Source organism: Hyla sarda, chromosome 7, assembly GCF_029499605.1.
Source record: "Hyla sarda isolate aHylSar1 chromosome 7, aHylSar1.hap1, whole genome shotgun sequence".
NCBI lineage: Eukaryota > Metazoa > Chordata > Amphibia > Anura > Hylidae > Hyla > Hyla sarda.
In genome coordinates, this window is record NC_079195.1 from 201885983 (window position 1) to 201903840 (window position 17858).

At 42.1% G+C, this 17858-nt stretch overlaps 1 long non-coding RNA gene across 1 annotated transcript in view; it reads left to right on the forward strand.

Moving 5' to 3' along the window:
• Positions 1–2451: 2451 nt before the first annotated feature.
• The window catches only part of LOC130283059 (uncharacterized), a 60501-nt gene continuing 45094 nt past the window's right edge, over positions 2452–17858 (forward strand). The window contains exon 1 of the long non-coding RNA XR_008846600.1: positions 2452–2493. This is a non-coding gene — a long non-coding RNA (uncharacterized LOC130283059). The remainder of the gene's footprint in view (positions 2494–17858) is intronic.

Sequence of the window (17858 nt, forward strand, 5' to 3'; positions counted from 1 at the left end):
AGTGGCATTAGTCGAACATCCCTTTGGTGGATATTAGCTACTCTCAAATGGCACAAACTCCAGCTACTGCAGCATCTCAACGAGGATGACCCAGATCGGCGCATTGAATTTGCAAAATGGGCAAAACAAAAATTGGAACAGGACCCTCAGTTCACGCAGAAGATTTTGTTCAGTGTTGAGGTAAACTTTTATGTGAATGGTGAAGTTAACAAACAAAACCACCGCTATTGGTCTGACACTAACCCACATTGGATAGATCCCTCCAAGACTGTTGCAACACAAAAATTTATGGTATGGTGTGGTATATGGGGTACAAAGATAGTGGGGCCATTGTTCATCAATGGAAACCTCAAGGCCACTGGATATGCGAAATTGCTCCATGATGATGTGTTTCCCTCTTTATACACTGAAGCTGGCACGTTCCCTGAGTTTTTCCAGCAAGATGGTGCACCACCACTTTATGGGTGTCAGGTCCGAGCATTCCTAGATGAACAGTTTCCTGGAAAGTGGATTGGTTGTCGTGGGCCAGTTGAATGTTCCCCCAATGTCTCCCGATCTGACCCCCTTAGACTTATCTTTGGGGTCATCTGAAGGCAATTGTCTATGCTGTGAAGATACGAGATGTCCAGCACCTGAAACTACGGATACTGGAAGCCTGTGCTAGCATTTCTCCTGCGGTGTTGCTATCAGTGTGTGAAGAGTGGGAGAAGAGGGTTGCATTGACAATCCAACACAATGGGCAGTACATTGAATCACATCGTTGTTTTTCTTGTGAAATTCCCAATAAGTTTGATGTGTCACATGACCCTCTTCCTATTGAAAAAACTAAAGTTGGATTCAAAATGGCCGACAAATGGCCGACATGGTCACCACCCATCTTGAAAGTTTCCCCCCTCACATATACTAATGTGCCACAAACAGGAAGTTAATATCACCAACCATTCCCATTTTATTAAGGTGTATCCATAGAAATGGCCCACCCTGTATAATAGATTTATAGTGACAGAACGTTGATCCAGGGATTTATACTGATGCCATATTTGGAGTCGGAAAGGAATTTTTACCTCTAGTATGAGGGTTTTTTGCCTTCCACTGGATCAGCTCAGTAGGGACTCATTAGGGTTATAGGGTGAACTTGATGGACTCTGGTATTTTTTCAACCTTATGAACTATGATCTCACTTTCTCCATAGTGTTTGAGGCTTTGCGGTGCATGTCCCCTTTATCCAGCCCCCATGATCCTTTGTGATTACCCCCTGTGACTGATAACAAGTACTTGTTTGCCTGTCTACATTCTGCCTGTTGGTTTGTATTTCCCAGTCCCCGGTTGTGATCTCAGCTCCGCAGGATGTTTTGAGTGTTTTTCTGCGTGAGCGCTTTCCAAGCAGACCTCTGGGATTTTCTATATAATGTAAAAAGCTTGAGGACAGAGAAGAATTGCTGTGCTCAGCTCCTATTAACCTGTAACTTCATATGGTTTTGCACCGAGCATTGGTTCATTACATGTACTAAAGACTAAAATGTATGTTCTGGGATAATCAATATGGTTGAAATAGAAATGTAATTGTTAAAGTGGTTTCCTACAAATACATATTACATATCTTAGTTCGATTACAAACACGTCTAATAATCATTAAAGTGTACCATTACACAGAAAAAAATAATGCTCATATATGTTACTCACTAGGTCATGCAGATGCTTTACATGACTTTTTTAGACTTTTTTATGTGTATAACTTTTGTATTTTGCTCACAAATCTCTCCGTTCTGCTGCTAAAATTTTGTAACCTTCACTGTCCGTGGCAAGCACTGAGCCTGCCCTCACTCATCAAACATTCACTTCCTTCCTTTCTTTTAATGTACTGATTTTTCTTTTTCTTCTAATGGGCATCTACAATAATATAAATCACTCCTCTGACTATGTGTAACAGGGGAAATGGGTCCCCAGGGTATGGTAGACACCCTGTTTGGAGTGGGGTGAAATAGGTTCTGTGATGGGGGGGTCACAACTCAATGATATAAGTGGGGTCTGCAGAGAGACACAACACAGTAACTGGCCAGAACTTTAGACTTGAGGCTGTCCCCTTGCTCTGGCCACTCTTGTGGACAACTTTTGGCACATTGTCTTGAATGGGCCACCTCCACAGGACAGTCCAGGAAACATCTGCACAATTTAGGATACCTCCAAGGGAAAGCAAAAATTTGCTTTACGGCTGGGAAGTGGTGTAAAAATAGTACACGTTATTTTCATCTCCACCAGTGCTGTGCTAATGATTTAGGTTCTCCTCTGGTCTCTTTTGGTTCTGTGTCCTTTTGACCCCACAGGTCCAGTCTGCTCAGCCAATTATTGGCCACAGTAGTCTCCTATCTTAGTCATTGATTGGCTGAACGGGCAGGTCCAGTGGGATCAGGATGACACAGAACCGGGAAGAAGTGGAGACCAGTGCAGGACCAGGAGTGTTGGCATGGCAGCTGCAGGGGACCGGAGGAGAAGGTGGGTATAGCGTGTGTTTTGTTTTTACACCAGCCCTAGCCATTTATACCTAATGACCTCCTTCAATTATCTTTCTAGCCAACCTAATTAAGGGGGTTATTATTAGATACTGTAGTGTCATATAGAGGGGGGGAATTTACCAAGGGTGGTATCGGTGAGTGATTTCTCTACACCTTTAACTTGTATGGTGGTAATGTGTAGGTGTGCCAAACTTATTAGATGCATTCACCAATAGATCACCATCCAGGTGATCCAATAATTTCCCTTTATTTCCCATAAACTAAAATAGTTTTTTAAACTTTATTTCTACACACAATAGGTTAAACACTATGGGGGAGATTTATCAAAACCTGTGCAGAGGAAAAGTTGCCCAGTTGCCCATAGCAACCAATCAGATCGCTTCTTTCATTTTGCACAGGCCCTTTTAAAAATGAAAGAAGCGATCTGATTGGTTGCTATGGGCAACTCATCAACTTTTCCTCTGCACAGGTTATGATAAAGCTCCGCTTAGTCTCACACAATCCCTGGTCCAGTTACTTCTTGTCTGAAGGTTGCTCAAATCCTTCCAAATCATTATTTATTGAAGGCTCTGTGGATGCAGACCACAGTAGCTTGCATGGATTGGGTGAGCACTGCTTTTTAAACTTAACACTCTGCCTCCCTCGACATGTTTCACCGCAAGCTGCGGCTTTGTCAAAGCCGCAGCTTGCAATGAAACATGTCGAGGGATGCAGAGTGTTAAAGGGGTATTCCAAGGAAAAAACTTTTTTTTTTTTTTTTAGATCAACTGGCTCCAGAAAGTTAAACAAATTTGTAAATTACTTCTATAAAAAAAAATCTTAATCCGTCCAATAATTATCAGCTACTGAAGTTGAGTTCTGATCTGTCTGGAAACAGTGCTCTCTGCTGACATCTCTGCTTTTCTCAGGAACTGCTCAGAGCAGAATAGGTTTGCTATGGGAATTTGCTTCTACTCTGGACAGTTCCCGAGACAGGTGTCATCAGAGAGCATTTAGACAGAAAAGAACAACTTAACTTCATCAGCTCATAAGTACTGAAAGGATTAAGATTTTTTAATAGAAGTAATTTACAAATCTGTTTAACTTTCTGGAGCAAGTTGATATCTAAAAAAAAAAGTTTTTTTTCCCTGGATAACCCCTTTAACCCCTTAAGGACGCAGAACGTAAATGTACGTCCTGGTGAGGTGGTACTTAACGCACCAGGACGTACATTTACGTCCTAAGCATAACCGCGGGCATCGGAGCGATGCCCGTGTCATGCGCGGCTGATCCCGGCTGCTAATCGCAGCCAGGGACCCGCCGGCAATGGCCGATGCCCGCGATCTCGCGGGCGTCCGCCATTAACCCCTCAGGTGCCGGGATCAATACAGATCTACACATCTGCGGCGGTTCGCGATTTAAATGAACGATCGGATCGCCCGCAGCGCTGCTGCGGGGATCCGATCATTCAGAACGCCGCACGGAGGTCCCCTCTCCTTCCTCCGTGCGGCTCCCGGCATCTCCTGCTCTGGTCTGTGATCGAGCAGACCAGAGCAGGAGATGACCGATAATACTGATCTGTTCTATGTCCTATACATAGAACAGATCAGTATTAGCAATCATGGTATTGCTATGAATAGTCCCCTATGGGGACTATTCAAGTGTAAAAAAAAATGTAAAAAAATGTAAAAGTAAAAGTAAAAAAAAAGTGAAAAATCCCCTCCCCCAATAAAAAAGTAAAACGTCCGTTTTTTCCTATTTTACCCCCAAAAAGCGTAAAAAACATTTTTTATAGACATATTTGGTATCGCCGCGTGCGTAAATGTCCGAACTATTAAAATAAAATGTTAATGATCCCGTACGGTGAACGGCGTGAACGAAAAAAAATTAAAAAAGTCCAAAATACCTACTTTTTTAATACATTTTATAAAAAAAAAAATTATAAAAAATGTATTAAAAGTTTTTTATATGCAAATGTGGTATCAAAAAAAAGTACAGATCATGGCGCAAAAAATGAGCCCCCATACCGCCACTTATACGGAAAAATAAAAAAGTTAGAGGTCATCAAAATAAAGGGATTATAAACGTACTAATTTGGTTAAAAAGTTTGTGATTTTTTTTAAGCGCAACAATAATATAAAAGTATATAATAATGGGTATCATTTTAATCGTATTGACCCTCAGAATAAAGAACACACGTCACTTTTACCATAAATTGTACGGCGTGAAAACAAAACCTTCCAAAATTAGCAAAATTGCGTTTTTCGTTTTAATTTCCCCACAAAAATAGTGTTTTTTGGTTGCGCCATACATTTTATGATATAATGAGTTATGTCATTACAAAGGACAACTGGTCGCGCAAAAAACAAGCCCTCATACTAGTCTGTGGATGAAAATATAAAAGAGTTATGATTTTTAGAAGGCGAGGAGGAAAAAATGAAAACGTAAAAATTAAATTGTCTGAGTCCTTAAGGCCAAAATGGGCTGAGTCCTTAAGGGGTTAACTGCCTCTCACTGGATGACCCCTTTAATGGTGTTTTGTTCATTGTCTAACATATAAATGAGCTTTCAGGATACCAGCAGGAAATTGGATGCTCACCTTTGCCACCAGTTTCCCACACCAGAAGTGCTGTGATGATGTACTTATACACTGAGCATGTGACTCTGCAGCCAATCACTGGCCTCACTAGGTGAGCGTCACATGGTCAATTTGCAGGGTCATCATTGCAGCACTTTCAGTTGGGGAAACAGGAGCAGCAGAGGTGTTGGCAAGCTAAGGGGTGAGTACATTTATTTATTTTTTTTCCGCAACCCATTCCTTGCCAGTATGCATTTTTTTTTAAAAGGCTGGAAACAATCTTTAAATAATGTCAAGCGATTTCTTTCGTGAGCTTTAGAAAATACTACACAACGACAATGTTCACAGTATTGAGACCATACATTGTGATTACATTACTCCTACTCACTGCTCTAGAGCACAAGGACAACATCTACTTGAATAGGGGAATATTTGTCTTCATCTTTATAGAATTTTATCATTCGCATTGAAAAGTTTTATTTTTTCTGTGACATTTCAGGCTATGTACTTTTACAATTCATGTGCAGGAACATTACTAGGTACATTTAACCCCTTAATGAGCTTATCAGGAGTAGGAAAACAGAGCGCACTTCTTCCAAACTGTTCAATGAATTCTTCAGGTTAGGGTTAGTCTCCGGAAGAACCCTTACTTTTTTTCGCCCACGCGCCAATGCATAGGTTACCGACATGGTGTGTTTGACCCTCTTAATCTGAATGTATCCTCTGTTATACACCTCCCCCCACAGCTATTTGTCTTTATTTCTTTCACCTTCCTTTCTTTCTCATCGTCTATGATCCATAACATCTTCACTTTTTCCATTGACAGAGCTGTATAAAAGCTTATTATTTTATATATATATATATATATATATATATATATATATATATATATATATATATATATATTTGCACCATATAATGTATTGCAAAGCAAAAGAAAAAAAATTGGGGTCAAACTGGAGAAAGAAAAAAAAGAATTTGCACAATTTTATTGTGCGTTTATTTCTTCTGCATTCAAGGTGTAGTAAAAAAAATGTTTTGCAGATCCTTATGATTATAATGATACAAAATGTATTTTGTTTTTGTTTTATTTTACTACTTGACAGAAAATAAATAAATTAATAAATAAATAAATTTAGTATTTGACTTTGTATTACCATGTTCTGACCCCTATAACTTTTTTTTCTATCTTTCTGTCTACGATGCTTTGTGAGGGTCCGTGTTTTTTTTTTTGCATGGTAAACTATAGTTATTATTGGGAACATTTTTTATACAGATGGAAATTTTTTATTGCTTTTCTTATGTTTTTAGGAATGTGTGCTGACAAAAAAAAAAATAACACAATTCCGGCATTGGGTATTTAATTTTTTTGTTACGGCATTCACCCTGTAAAATACAGAACATTATTTTTTAATAGTTCAGACATTGTGGTGACCCGCCTCAGCAAGTGATTGGCTGGATGTTTATTAGCCATTACTCATGTGCTGAGGTGAGAAAAAAATGGTGCATAGCGGGGATCCAGTATTGGTGGGAGATTAGGGAGGTGAGTATATATATATATTTTTTTTATATATATATATTTTTTAATCCAACCTGGGCCACTTTATCTATCTATCTATAAATATAAATATATATATATATATATATATATATATATATAAAGAGAAGGCCTGACTCACTGACTCATCAACGCCCAGTCTAAACCCTTGGTCCTAGAAAGCTGAATTTTTGCACGTGTTGTTTTTAAGAAGTAGACGAGGAATTAGAGAGGATTTTTCAAAATTCAACCCTTAAGGGGGTGAAAAAGGGGTTGAAAATTTGTATGGAAGTCCATCATTTTTGAAGCTAGAAGCATGAAACTTTGTTTTTAGGCTAACAATTAGAGATAAAGAAACACATGTTTTAACGTTTTCTAGAATTCCACCCCTGAAGGGGTGAAACGGGGGTTCAAAGTTTGTATGAATTAACCCCTTGCTGCAGAACGCTGGGTATACCTGGCACTGTGGCATGGGAGGGTTATGAAGCGAGCTCAGGAGCCAGGAGCTATCAGCAGCCAGGAACCGTGGCTAAAGCCGGACATCGCTGTTCCGGCACATGTCCGGCATTAACTCTTTAGACACAGCGATCAAAGTTAAAAGAATTCGGGTTGTTTGGATGCCGTAGACTTTACCCAGAGCGGCCTCATTACTATAGGATCGTTAAAAGTAGATCTATGTTACCCAAAATTTAATGCGAGCAAAGCAGTGGGCAAAAGCTGGTACAGAATATAATGCCAAATATTCCCAGCAAAAATAAATACTGCCGTATAAACATTTTTGCAGTTGTTTGTCTTATAAAATCGAGCCTACGATTAAAGAGTCCCAGGGAGCAGGTGCCATCTTGGATTCTGAGCTTCGGAACGCACCTCCAAACCGCTTTGATCAGTATTGATCAGGCCCTACTCAGACACCCTGACCAATCTTTAAGGTAGAAAGCTTGGTGGTAAAGAGATGGAAGGGGCGGTTATTATCTAACCTGGCCCTAATGGACATCTATGCCTTTTACTTACCAAGTGGCACAGCATAACTTCTTTGGTGGAACAATTTAAACTAATTTGGCTTGTTTCACAATGTCTTATGTTGTTTAAACCCTTCCTGACCCATGATGAACATTTACTTTGGGGTGGCTAGGGGAGTATGGCGAAGGCTCGGGACCCAAGCCTGTCCCATACCTGGCAGGTGCTGGCTGCTATCTGTATATGGAATAGAAAACCAGCACTCACCTGAAATGTTAAATCATGTAGATTCAGGATTGAAGGTTCAGGATTGAAGGATTGAAGGATGCAAGATTGAAGGATGCGTTTTCGGTGTATTGCCTTCCTCAGCTCGCTTCCTAGGCAGCGAGCTGAGGAAGGCAATATGCCGAAAACGCGTCCTTCATGTTACTATTTCTTCTATGGATCAATAAATCTACATGATTTTGCATTTCAGGTGAGTGCTGGTTTTCTATTCCATATACTGGTCTGCTCTCACCTCGTGCACCACCACCATAGACAGAAGTGTCGACCTGACTACTACCAAATTGGCTGCTATCTGTGACAGAGATCTGTAAGTAATGATGGACATTGGAGATCACTCTGATGTCCGTCATTTAACTATTTAGATGCCATGATCAATAGTAATAGTAATAGCATCTAAACAGTTTTTGTAAATCGTAATCCTTTCAGTACTTATGAGCTGCTGAAGTTCAGTTGTTCTTTTCTGTCTAAGTGCTCTCTGAGGACACCTGTCTCGGGAACTGTCTAGAGTAGAAGCAAATCCTCATAGCAAACTTATTCTACTCTGTGCAGTTCCCGAGACAAGCAGAGATATCAGCAGAGAGCACTGTTGCCAGACAGAAAAGAACAACTCAACTTCAGCAGCTAATTATTGGAAGGATTAAGATTTTTTTATTGAAGTAATTTACAAATTTTTTAACTTTCTGGAGCCAGTTGATATATATATACATATATATATATATATATATATATATATATATATATATATATAAAATAAAAAAAGGTTTTTCCTGGAATTCCCCTTTAAAGGGGCTAAATGAAAAAGTAAAAAAAAAAAAACAAAGTCAGAAAAAGGTTTTTATAAGTATAAAAAAAAAATCCCCCTTCATACAGGAACAAGGATTTGGAATGTCCAGCGGAAATGGTCATGCAAAAATGGATTTCTTTATTATAAAAAAGCCATAACAGGGGTAAAAAGTAACGCGTTTCAGGAGTGTTAGCACCCTTAGTCGTACATGAATAAAACCACAAATGCCAGTATCTTTTGAAAGGCTATTTGTTTTGTGCTCCCCTGGGGATTTATTCCTTGCCCCTTTCTCCGATATGACTACGACCAGTATGCCAACTGGGAACTCCAACACCAGCATGTGTTTGAAGTCAGCAGAAGATTGGAAGGTTGGTGCACAAAAAATGAATACATTGTTAAATAATGCAAGCCGAGACAAACAGGAGGTTGTAGATCTATGCATCAACATGTCACAGCTGGAAACGGCATTAATACAAGAGCTGAGACTCACATGGGAGATTTCAACTTTGCAACAATACCTGGATGATAAAATGATTCCGAGAGGTCTCAGAATAAGGAAATTTCCTTCTACAATTTACTGTGATGCCTTTAGAAAGGAATGGGAAGAGATATTAACTGACTCATCTCTATGATTTATAAAACTCCTGATTAAATATGAAGAAAATGCTTTGGATCAACTCCAGAATAATATTTCTACGCTGCAAAAAAACAGTTTCTCAATTTGAGGACAATGCTGCCTTTTCTGATTTGGACAAGAAGATTCAAGAAAACCTGAACAGGCTAGAAGCCACCATCATGGACATTAAACAGTCTAATCCGTGACACACAAGATTATAAAATGGACAATGAATATATTTGGACTCAAACAGATACAAATTCCTCAGATTCTGCTCCTGAATCCATTGATGTGCCCGGTCCGCACAATTCCACTCCTTCTTCACATGTTCTAGCTGCACCTGTGAAACCTAAATCGTCAAAAAACGACAAGCGGGCAGAAAGCATCGCAGGAGGAATTAACAATTCCCATATATATAATTTATCGGCCAAGGTTCTGTCCACTCATCACATTTCTTTATTGTCTAAAGGATTGTCCTTTTCTCCAACTCAAATTTTTGATTTATTTTCTACTTTATTGGACGTTAACAGATGTGTGAGAGGTATTACAACCCGTAAACACTTTGCCCATGTCGATAATCCATCTTATATATGTGGGGAGGATTATTTAGTAGATGTTTCAAATGACAATATATTGGAGGATGGTATTGCTACTTTGTTTAATACACAGATTGGTGGCGTAAAAGTGTTCACTTGTTCTTTTTCTGAATTGTGCACTATATCTGAATTACAACATATGTATGAACCCTCTGATTCCACAGGCAGTGTCATTCCCAATTTCAATATAAAAAATCCTTACTTCTATCCGGTCATGTCTCGCACCCAGACACTTGATTTTTTCCAGGAGTCTGTGGAGCGAGACCTGACCGAATTATTCCATTCAGTTAAAGAGGCACTGTCATTGTTAAAAGCTTTTCATATATTGCAGGACTCATTATAATATGACATTTCACAATATACACCTGTTAAAATTTTTTACATTTTCACCTGAAATTCAAGCTCAAAGTAGCCACCACTAGGGGTCGCCTGTCTTTAAGCCAGACAGACTAGTCTAGATTTTACAGCATACTGGATACCGGCCGTAAAGCATACCGGTATCCAGTATAGTAGATTTCTATTGTGCATGCAAAACTACAGATAAAGGATGTGTGGACATGCTGGGAGCTGTAGTTTTAAAACAGCTGGAGGCAACACTGCTCTAACACAGTTATTTACAAACATTGCAGCTTCAGTTGTTACTAAACTACAACTCCCAGCATGCTGAAATAGTCAAAGCTTTCTCGGACTCCTGAATGACAAAGTTGATCAAACATTCAGGAGTCTGTGAAAGATGAATGACACACATAGTGATGATTGGCATCCAGCTTTACTAGGAGAAGATAAAACAGATAGAACATGTATTCATAAAAATGCTGTACTTTTATCTAAAAAAATCCTTGCACTAATTTTATAAAGATCTATTCTTATATTTATAAATTTTATCCTGTGATGAATTCACCATAATGTCTTCTGATTACTGCAGGCAAGCTCCAAGTATCTGACACATGACACAGCATAAAACCAGAGAGGAAAGGGTTACAGAGTAGAGAGTACTGATTGGCTGACTGCCCAGGCTTGCTCCTGTGAGGGAGACAGACTGACACGCCCCCTCCAGCCTGCACAATGAAAAAGTAACTCACCAGCAGATAAATGCTTCTATCTCTGGATATATAGGTCCGAGACACATAACAATTATATGCACATGATCAGGATTGGGTCCTGAGTAACATATCACTTTTTTTCATTTTTTTTAGCTTTAAATGAACTTATTCTAATCTCACATAACAGGAATTCATGGCCCTTAAAGACATTTCGACTTGATTGTACGTCAAGCAGATAAAGGTGGGGCTGTAGTGTTGCTCGATGCCGACCTATATAAAAAACTTAGCCTTGAATTATTATCTGACACTGATACATATAGACCGCTATCCAGCAACCCCTGTTCCATATTTAAAGAACAGTTAAAACATCTTGTTGATTTGGGGGAAGTAATGGCTTTCTTTCCAAATCACAGGCTGATTACATTAAAATTGAACATCCTATTACAGCCATTTTTCATTCACTCCCTAAAATACACAAGAATTATTTTCTCCCACCAGTCAGACCCATAGTTGCAGGTATAGGTTCTCTAAATGAGAACCTATCGGCCTGGTTGGAGAATCTTCTTCAGCCACTCATCCCTACTATATCTGGCTTTATTCAAGATACTAAGCATCTTTTGTCTGCAGTTGAAAATTTAAAGTGATCTGACCAGTTTTCATGGATTACAGCAGATGTGACATCACTCTACTCTGTTACTCCCCATGACCATGCTAAAATAGCGCTGAAATGGTTTCTGTCAGTATATTCCAACTAGAATAAAAGTAGCATGTTCGTTTAAAAAAATAATAATAAGCTGCAATTCCCTTTCTAGTTTTACATTTTTCACTACAAATAATTTTTTCCTGTCTGGCTTTGTAATTTATTATATGGTAAAATAAATAGGATACATAAAAGTTTAGTTTAACCCTGGCCAGGCTTTTTAAAGAAGCACTCCGCTCGCGGATCACTTCCCAATCCACTTACCTATCCCGGTCCCCGGCTTTCACGTCCTGGCGCGCGTGGCTCCGCTCCCTAGGGCGCGCGCGCGCCAGCTCTCTAAGATTTAAAGGGCCAGAGCACCACTAATTGGTGCCTGGCCCAATCAGTGTAATTAGCTTCCACCTGCTCCTTGCTCTATATTACCTCACTTCCCCTTCCCTGCATTGCCGGATCTTGTTGCCCTTGTGCCTAGTGAAAGCGTTTCCTGTGATTGCCATACCAGTGTTTCCAGACCTTCTGCCGTTACCATTGACTACGAACCTTGCCGCCTGCCCTGACCTTCTGCTACGTCTGACCTCGCCTCTGTCTTGTCCTTCTGTCCCACGCCTTCTCAGCAGTCAGCGAGGTTGAGTCGTTACCGGTGGATACGACCTGGTTGCTACCGCCGCAGCAAGACCATCTCGCTTTGCGGCGGGCTCTGGTGAATACCTGTAGCAACTTAGAACCGGTCCACCGGTACGGTCCACGCCAATCCCTCACTGACACAGAGGATCCACATCCAGCCTGCCAAGTCTCGCTGACCTATCCACGGTGGTCTCCCAGCAATCCCAACAGATCGCCCAACAAGGACAGCAGCTGTCGCAGTTGTACGCCATGCTACAGCAACTTCTGCCACAGGTACAGCAGCGACCATCTCCTCCGCCAGCTCCTGCACCTCCTCCGCAGCAAGTGTCCGCTCCTAACCTCTGCTTGTCCCTGCCGGACAAATTTGATGGGGACTCTAAACTCTGCCGTGGTTTCCTGTCTCAATGTTCCCTACATTTGGAGCTGTTGTCGGACCAATTTCCTACAGAACGGTCTAAGGTGGCTTTCGTAGTTAGTCTTTTGTCTGGAAAGGCCTTGTCATGGGCCACACTGCTCTGGGACCGCAATGATCCTGCCACAGCCACTGTCCAGTCCTTCTTCGCTGAAGTCCGTAGTGTCTTCGAGGAACCAGCCCGGGCCTCCTCCGCTGAGACTGCTTTACTGAACCTGGTCCAAGGAAGTTCTTCTGTAGGTGAATACGCCATCGAGTTTCGTACCCTCGCCTCTGAGCTAGCCTGGAACAATGAGGCTCTCTGCGCGACCTTCAAGAAAGGCTTATCCAGCAACATCAAAGATGTACTGGCCGCACGAGAAATTCCAGCTAACCTGTCTGAACTTATCCATTTGGCCACCCTCATTGACATGCATTTTTCTAAAAGACACCAGGAACTCCGCCAGGAAAAGGACCTTGATCTCTGGGCACCTCTCTCCCAGTATCCTTTGCAATCTACCCCTGTGCCTCCCGCCGAGGAGGCTATGCAAGTGGATCGGTCTCGCCTGACCCATGAAGAGAGGACTTGCCGCAGAGATAAAAATTTATACCTGTACTGCGCTAGTACTGAACATTTCCTAGTGGATTGCCCTATTCGTCCTCCGCGTCTGGGAAACGCACGCACGCACCCAGGTCACGTGGGAGTGGCGTCTCTAGGTGTGAAGTCTGCTTCTCCACGTCTCACTGTGCCCGTGCGGATTTCTCCTTCTGCCAACTCCTCCTTCTCAGCTGTGGCCTTCTTGGACTCTGGTTCTGCGGGAAATTTTATTTTGGCCTCTTTTGTTAATAGGTTCAGCATCCCAGTGACCCGTCCCGTCAAGCCGCTCTACATTTCTTCTGTCAACGGAGTAAAATTGGACTGCGCTGTGCGTTACCGCACAGAATCCCTGCTTATGAGCATTGGAGTGCATCACGAAAAAATAAAAAATTTTGTTCTGCCCAACTGCACCTCTAAAGTCCTCCTCGGTCTGCCATGGCTCCAACGTCATTCTCCTACCCTTGACTGGACCACCGGGGAGATCAAGAATTGGGGTCCTTCTTGGGTCCTCCCCTGGGAACTGCAAATAATTTGCACTGACCCCACCCACTTATGAGTCTCAGCAGTTTAGACTGCTGAAGTCTAGCCGGGTGATAGATCACCAGTGATATCATTAGGGGAACTGCAGAGACAGGGCCGGCGTTAGGGCGGGGCAAACCAGGCAATTGCCTAGGGCCCCCATCCCCCAGGGGGCACCCTGCCGGCTGCTCAGCATAGGCCTAATCAAGCCCAGTGGGGATCCGCGGCCGCCACTGCGCAGCCCGCAGGGGGCCCCCCTCACATTCTGGACATCCATGTGTCCCGAAAAATCTTTTTGGGACACAAGGAATTCCCTGTTACCTTTCTGCGGTGGCCCCCCGTGCGTGCGCCCATAGCAATGGAGGAGTGGAGCGGAGCAGTGAGGAGGAATCGCGCCGGCCGGAATGGTAAGTCACCAGCACCAGCTGGCAGCACGTCCTCCTCGGTGTTCCGACCACTGGTCTTCCGGTCCAGGGACCTATTCCTATGGTCTATAGGCCATAGCAGTAGATCGTGACCCCAGACTAGAGGACCGGTGGTCGGAACACTGAAGTGGGGCAGTACACAGACATACATACTCTGTATATGGCTGAAGGCTGTATGTATGTGGGGGAACTGTACTGCACCTTATATGGGGAACTATACTGTACCTAATGTGGGGGAACTATACTGTACCTAATGTGGGGGACTATACTGCACTTAATCTGGGGGAACTATACTGCACCTAATGTGGGGGAACTATACTGCACCTAATGTGGGGGACTATACTGCACTTAATCTGGGGGAACTATACTGCACCTAATGTGGGGAACTATATTGCACTTAATCTGGGGGAACTATACTGCACCTAATGTGGGGGAACTATACTGCACCTAATGTGGGGGAACTATACTGCACTTAATCTGGGGGAACTATACTGCACCTAATGTGGGGGAACTATATTGCACCTAATGTGGGGGAACTATACTGCACCTAATGTGGGGGACTACACTGCACCTAATGTGGGGGAACTGTACTGCACCTAATGTGGGGGAACTATACTGCACTTAATCTGGGGGAACTATATTGCACCTAATGTGGGGGAACTATATTGCACCTAATGTGGGGGAACTATACTGCACCTAATGTGGGGGAACTGTACTGCACCTAATGTGGGGGAACTATACTGCACTTAATCTGGGGGAACTATACTGCACCTAATGTGGGGGAACTGTACTGCACCTAATGTGGGGACCTATACTGCACCTAATGTGGGGGAACTATACTGCACCTAATGTGGGAGAACTGTACTGCACCTAATGTGGGGAACTATACTGCACCTAATGTGGGGGAACTATACTGCAGCTGATGGGGGGAACTATACTGCACCTAATATGGGGAACTATCCTGCACCTAATGTGGGGGAACTGTACTGCACCTAATGTGGGGAGCTATACTGCACCTAATGTGGGAGAACTATACTACACCTAATATGGGGAACTATACTGCATCTAATGTGGGGGAGCTATACTGCACCTAATGCGGGGGAACTGTACTGCACCTAATATGGGGAGCTATACTGCACCTAATGTGGGGGAACTATACTGCACCTAATGTGGGGAACTATACTGTACCTAATGTGGGGGAGCTATACTGCACCTAAAGTGGGGGAACTATACTGCACCTAATATGGGGAACTATACTGCACCTAATGTGGGGGAGCTATACTGCACCAAATGTGGGGGAACTGTGCTGCACCTAATGTGGGGGGAACTGTACTGCACACCTAATATGGGGGGAACTGTACTGCCAACCTAATGTGGGGGGAACTATACTGCCAACCTAATGTGGGGGAACTATACAAAAATATAAAATTTTAATTTTCTGATTCTGATCCCTATAACTCTTATTTTTCTGTATATGGGGATATATGAGGGTCATTTTTTGGGCTTTCATTTGTAGTTTTTATTTTATCCTGCACCTAATGTGGGGGAACTGTACTGCACCTAATGTGGGGAGCTATACTGCACCTAATGTGGGAGAACTATACTACACCTAATATGGGGAACTATACTGCATCTAATGTGGGGGAGCTATACTGCACCTAATGCGGGGGAACTGTACTGCACCTAATATGGGGAGCTATACTGCACCTAATGTGGGGGAACTATACTGCACCTAATGTGGGGAACTATACTGTACCTAATGTGGGGGAGCTATACTGCACCTAATGTGGGGGAACTATACTGCACCTAATATGGGGAACTATACTGCACCTAATGTGGGGGAGCTATACTGCACCAAATGTGGGGGAACTGTGCTGCACCTAATGTGGGGGGAACTGTACTGCACACCTAATATGGGGGGAACTGTACTGCCAACCTAATGTGGGGGAACTATACAAAAATATAAAATTTTAATTTTCTGATTCTGATCCCTATAACTCTTATTTTTCTGTATATGGGGATATATGAGGGTCATTTTTTGGGCTTTCATTTGTAGTTTTTATTGGTACCATTTTTGTTTTAATGGGACTTTTCAATTGCCTTTTAGATATTTTTTATGGTATTTGAAGTGACCAAAAATGTGCAAATCCGGTTAGTTTTGATTTTGCCTAGTGCCACGCTAAGCCTAAAACCGGCCCTGTGCAGAAAAGAGACTCCACCTTCTCTCTCTGCAAAGCCAGAGAATTTATGGGAAAAAGCAGCATTAGAAAATAATTTCAGTGCTTAAACTGGAATCAGTATGGCTGAAAATTCATGCCTGCCACTTGAACAAAAACGCACAAGGCATACACAAGAAACTCTACATTATTCTTTAGAAATAGCCTTTGATTAATTATATAAGCACAAAAACATGTTCCCAAAGTTCTTCTTTAATTGAAATGTAACATTTGAGAAAATTAGAGCAATTGGAACAAAGCTTATTGTTCTACTTCCATGTTCTTTCATGCAATTCATACTGTATTTTCTGCTCCGTTCCCAGGGCTGGTTGGACACTGGCCACACACTGAGCTATTTAATAATACATAGGTTGTAATTCCTGCTGCTTGAATACAGTGAGAGCTTTCATCAATCATCTCCTTGAGGACAGTCCCTGGACAGTACGGGGGACAGGAGGAGGGGGTAGTAGGCGATATTCTCCGCTTTTATAAGTCTGCACAATGAATCGTTGTGAGTTTCTTATATCCCACAGAGACCATAGAAAAAGCGATGAATAATTCTTTCTTTATTATAGGTGCAGCATCTAATTGATTGTTTTACATATTAAAGGAGTCACTCAAATGTGAAATGTTTAAATCTCAGATGTTTTTGTGTTTTTATCAAGTTTAAATAACAAAATGGGGAACAAACAAGCAGCATCACTTGAATGCACATGACAGTAACATCAATTCAGGGATTTTCTGTTCATGACACCGAGATTATAAAAATGCCAGAACCTGTAAGATTTAATGTTACTGATTTTTTTTACACTTAGTAGGATATATTGGGGTCACCATCGCTCAACTTGTCTGTGGTACCCAGGTGGTGTAGTGCAGGTAGTAGTAGGGGCAGGTTGTAATAGCCATGGGGCAGATAGTAGTATAATCCCTTGTAGTGTTCGTGACGCCAGGATGTGGTCGTTTGGTGTAGGGCACTGGCGGCACCGCCGACAACCGACCCAGAAATGGCATATATTAAATGAGAGTCCAAAGCAGGTTTTGATGCAACTGGAACTTTACTGAAGCAGGCAGTATAACATTTCTTACAGATAGCCAACTTCCACAGAGGTGACCGGGACACAGGAAACCTGTTTGCTTGGACTAGTAGTAGTAATAATGATGGTGCAGGCCCCTGTGCTACTGTTATGACTTTGGTAGGGACAGTAGAGACTTGACTTAGACATAGATGAGACTAACAGATTAGATGTGGCTGCAGACTTGTAGGATTTGGTCTAGCTGTACTGGACTGAACTTGTACAGGACTGGTGCTTGCTTTACTGTAAAGGAAGTGAAGAGAGAAGAGAAGACCTAGTGTGGAGGCTACAGCCCCTTATATATCAGGGGGCTGGACTAAAGCCCATTGGTAGCTGGTTGCCTGTGGTTACCTGTGCCTCTGGAATTCTGGGTGTCAGGTGATCACATAACACATGACCATATCACATGACCTTAGGAAGGTCC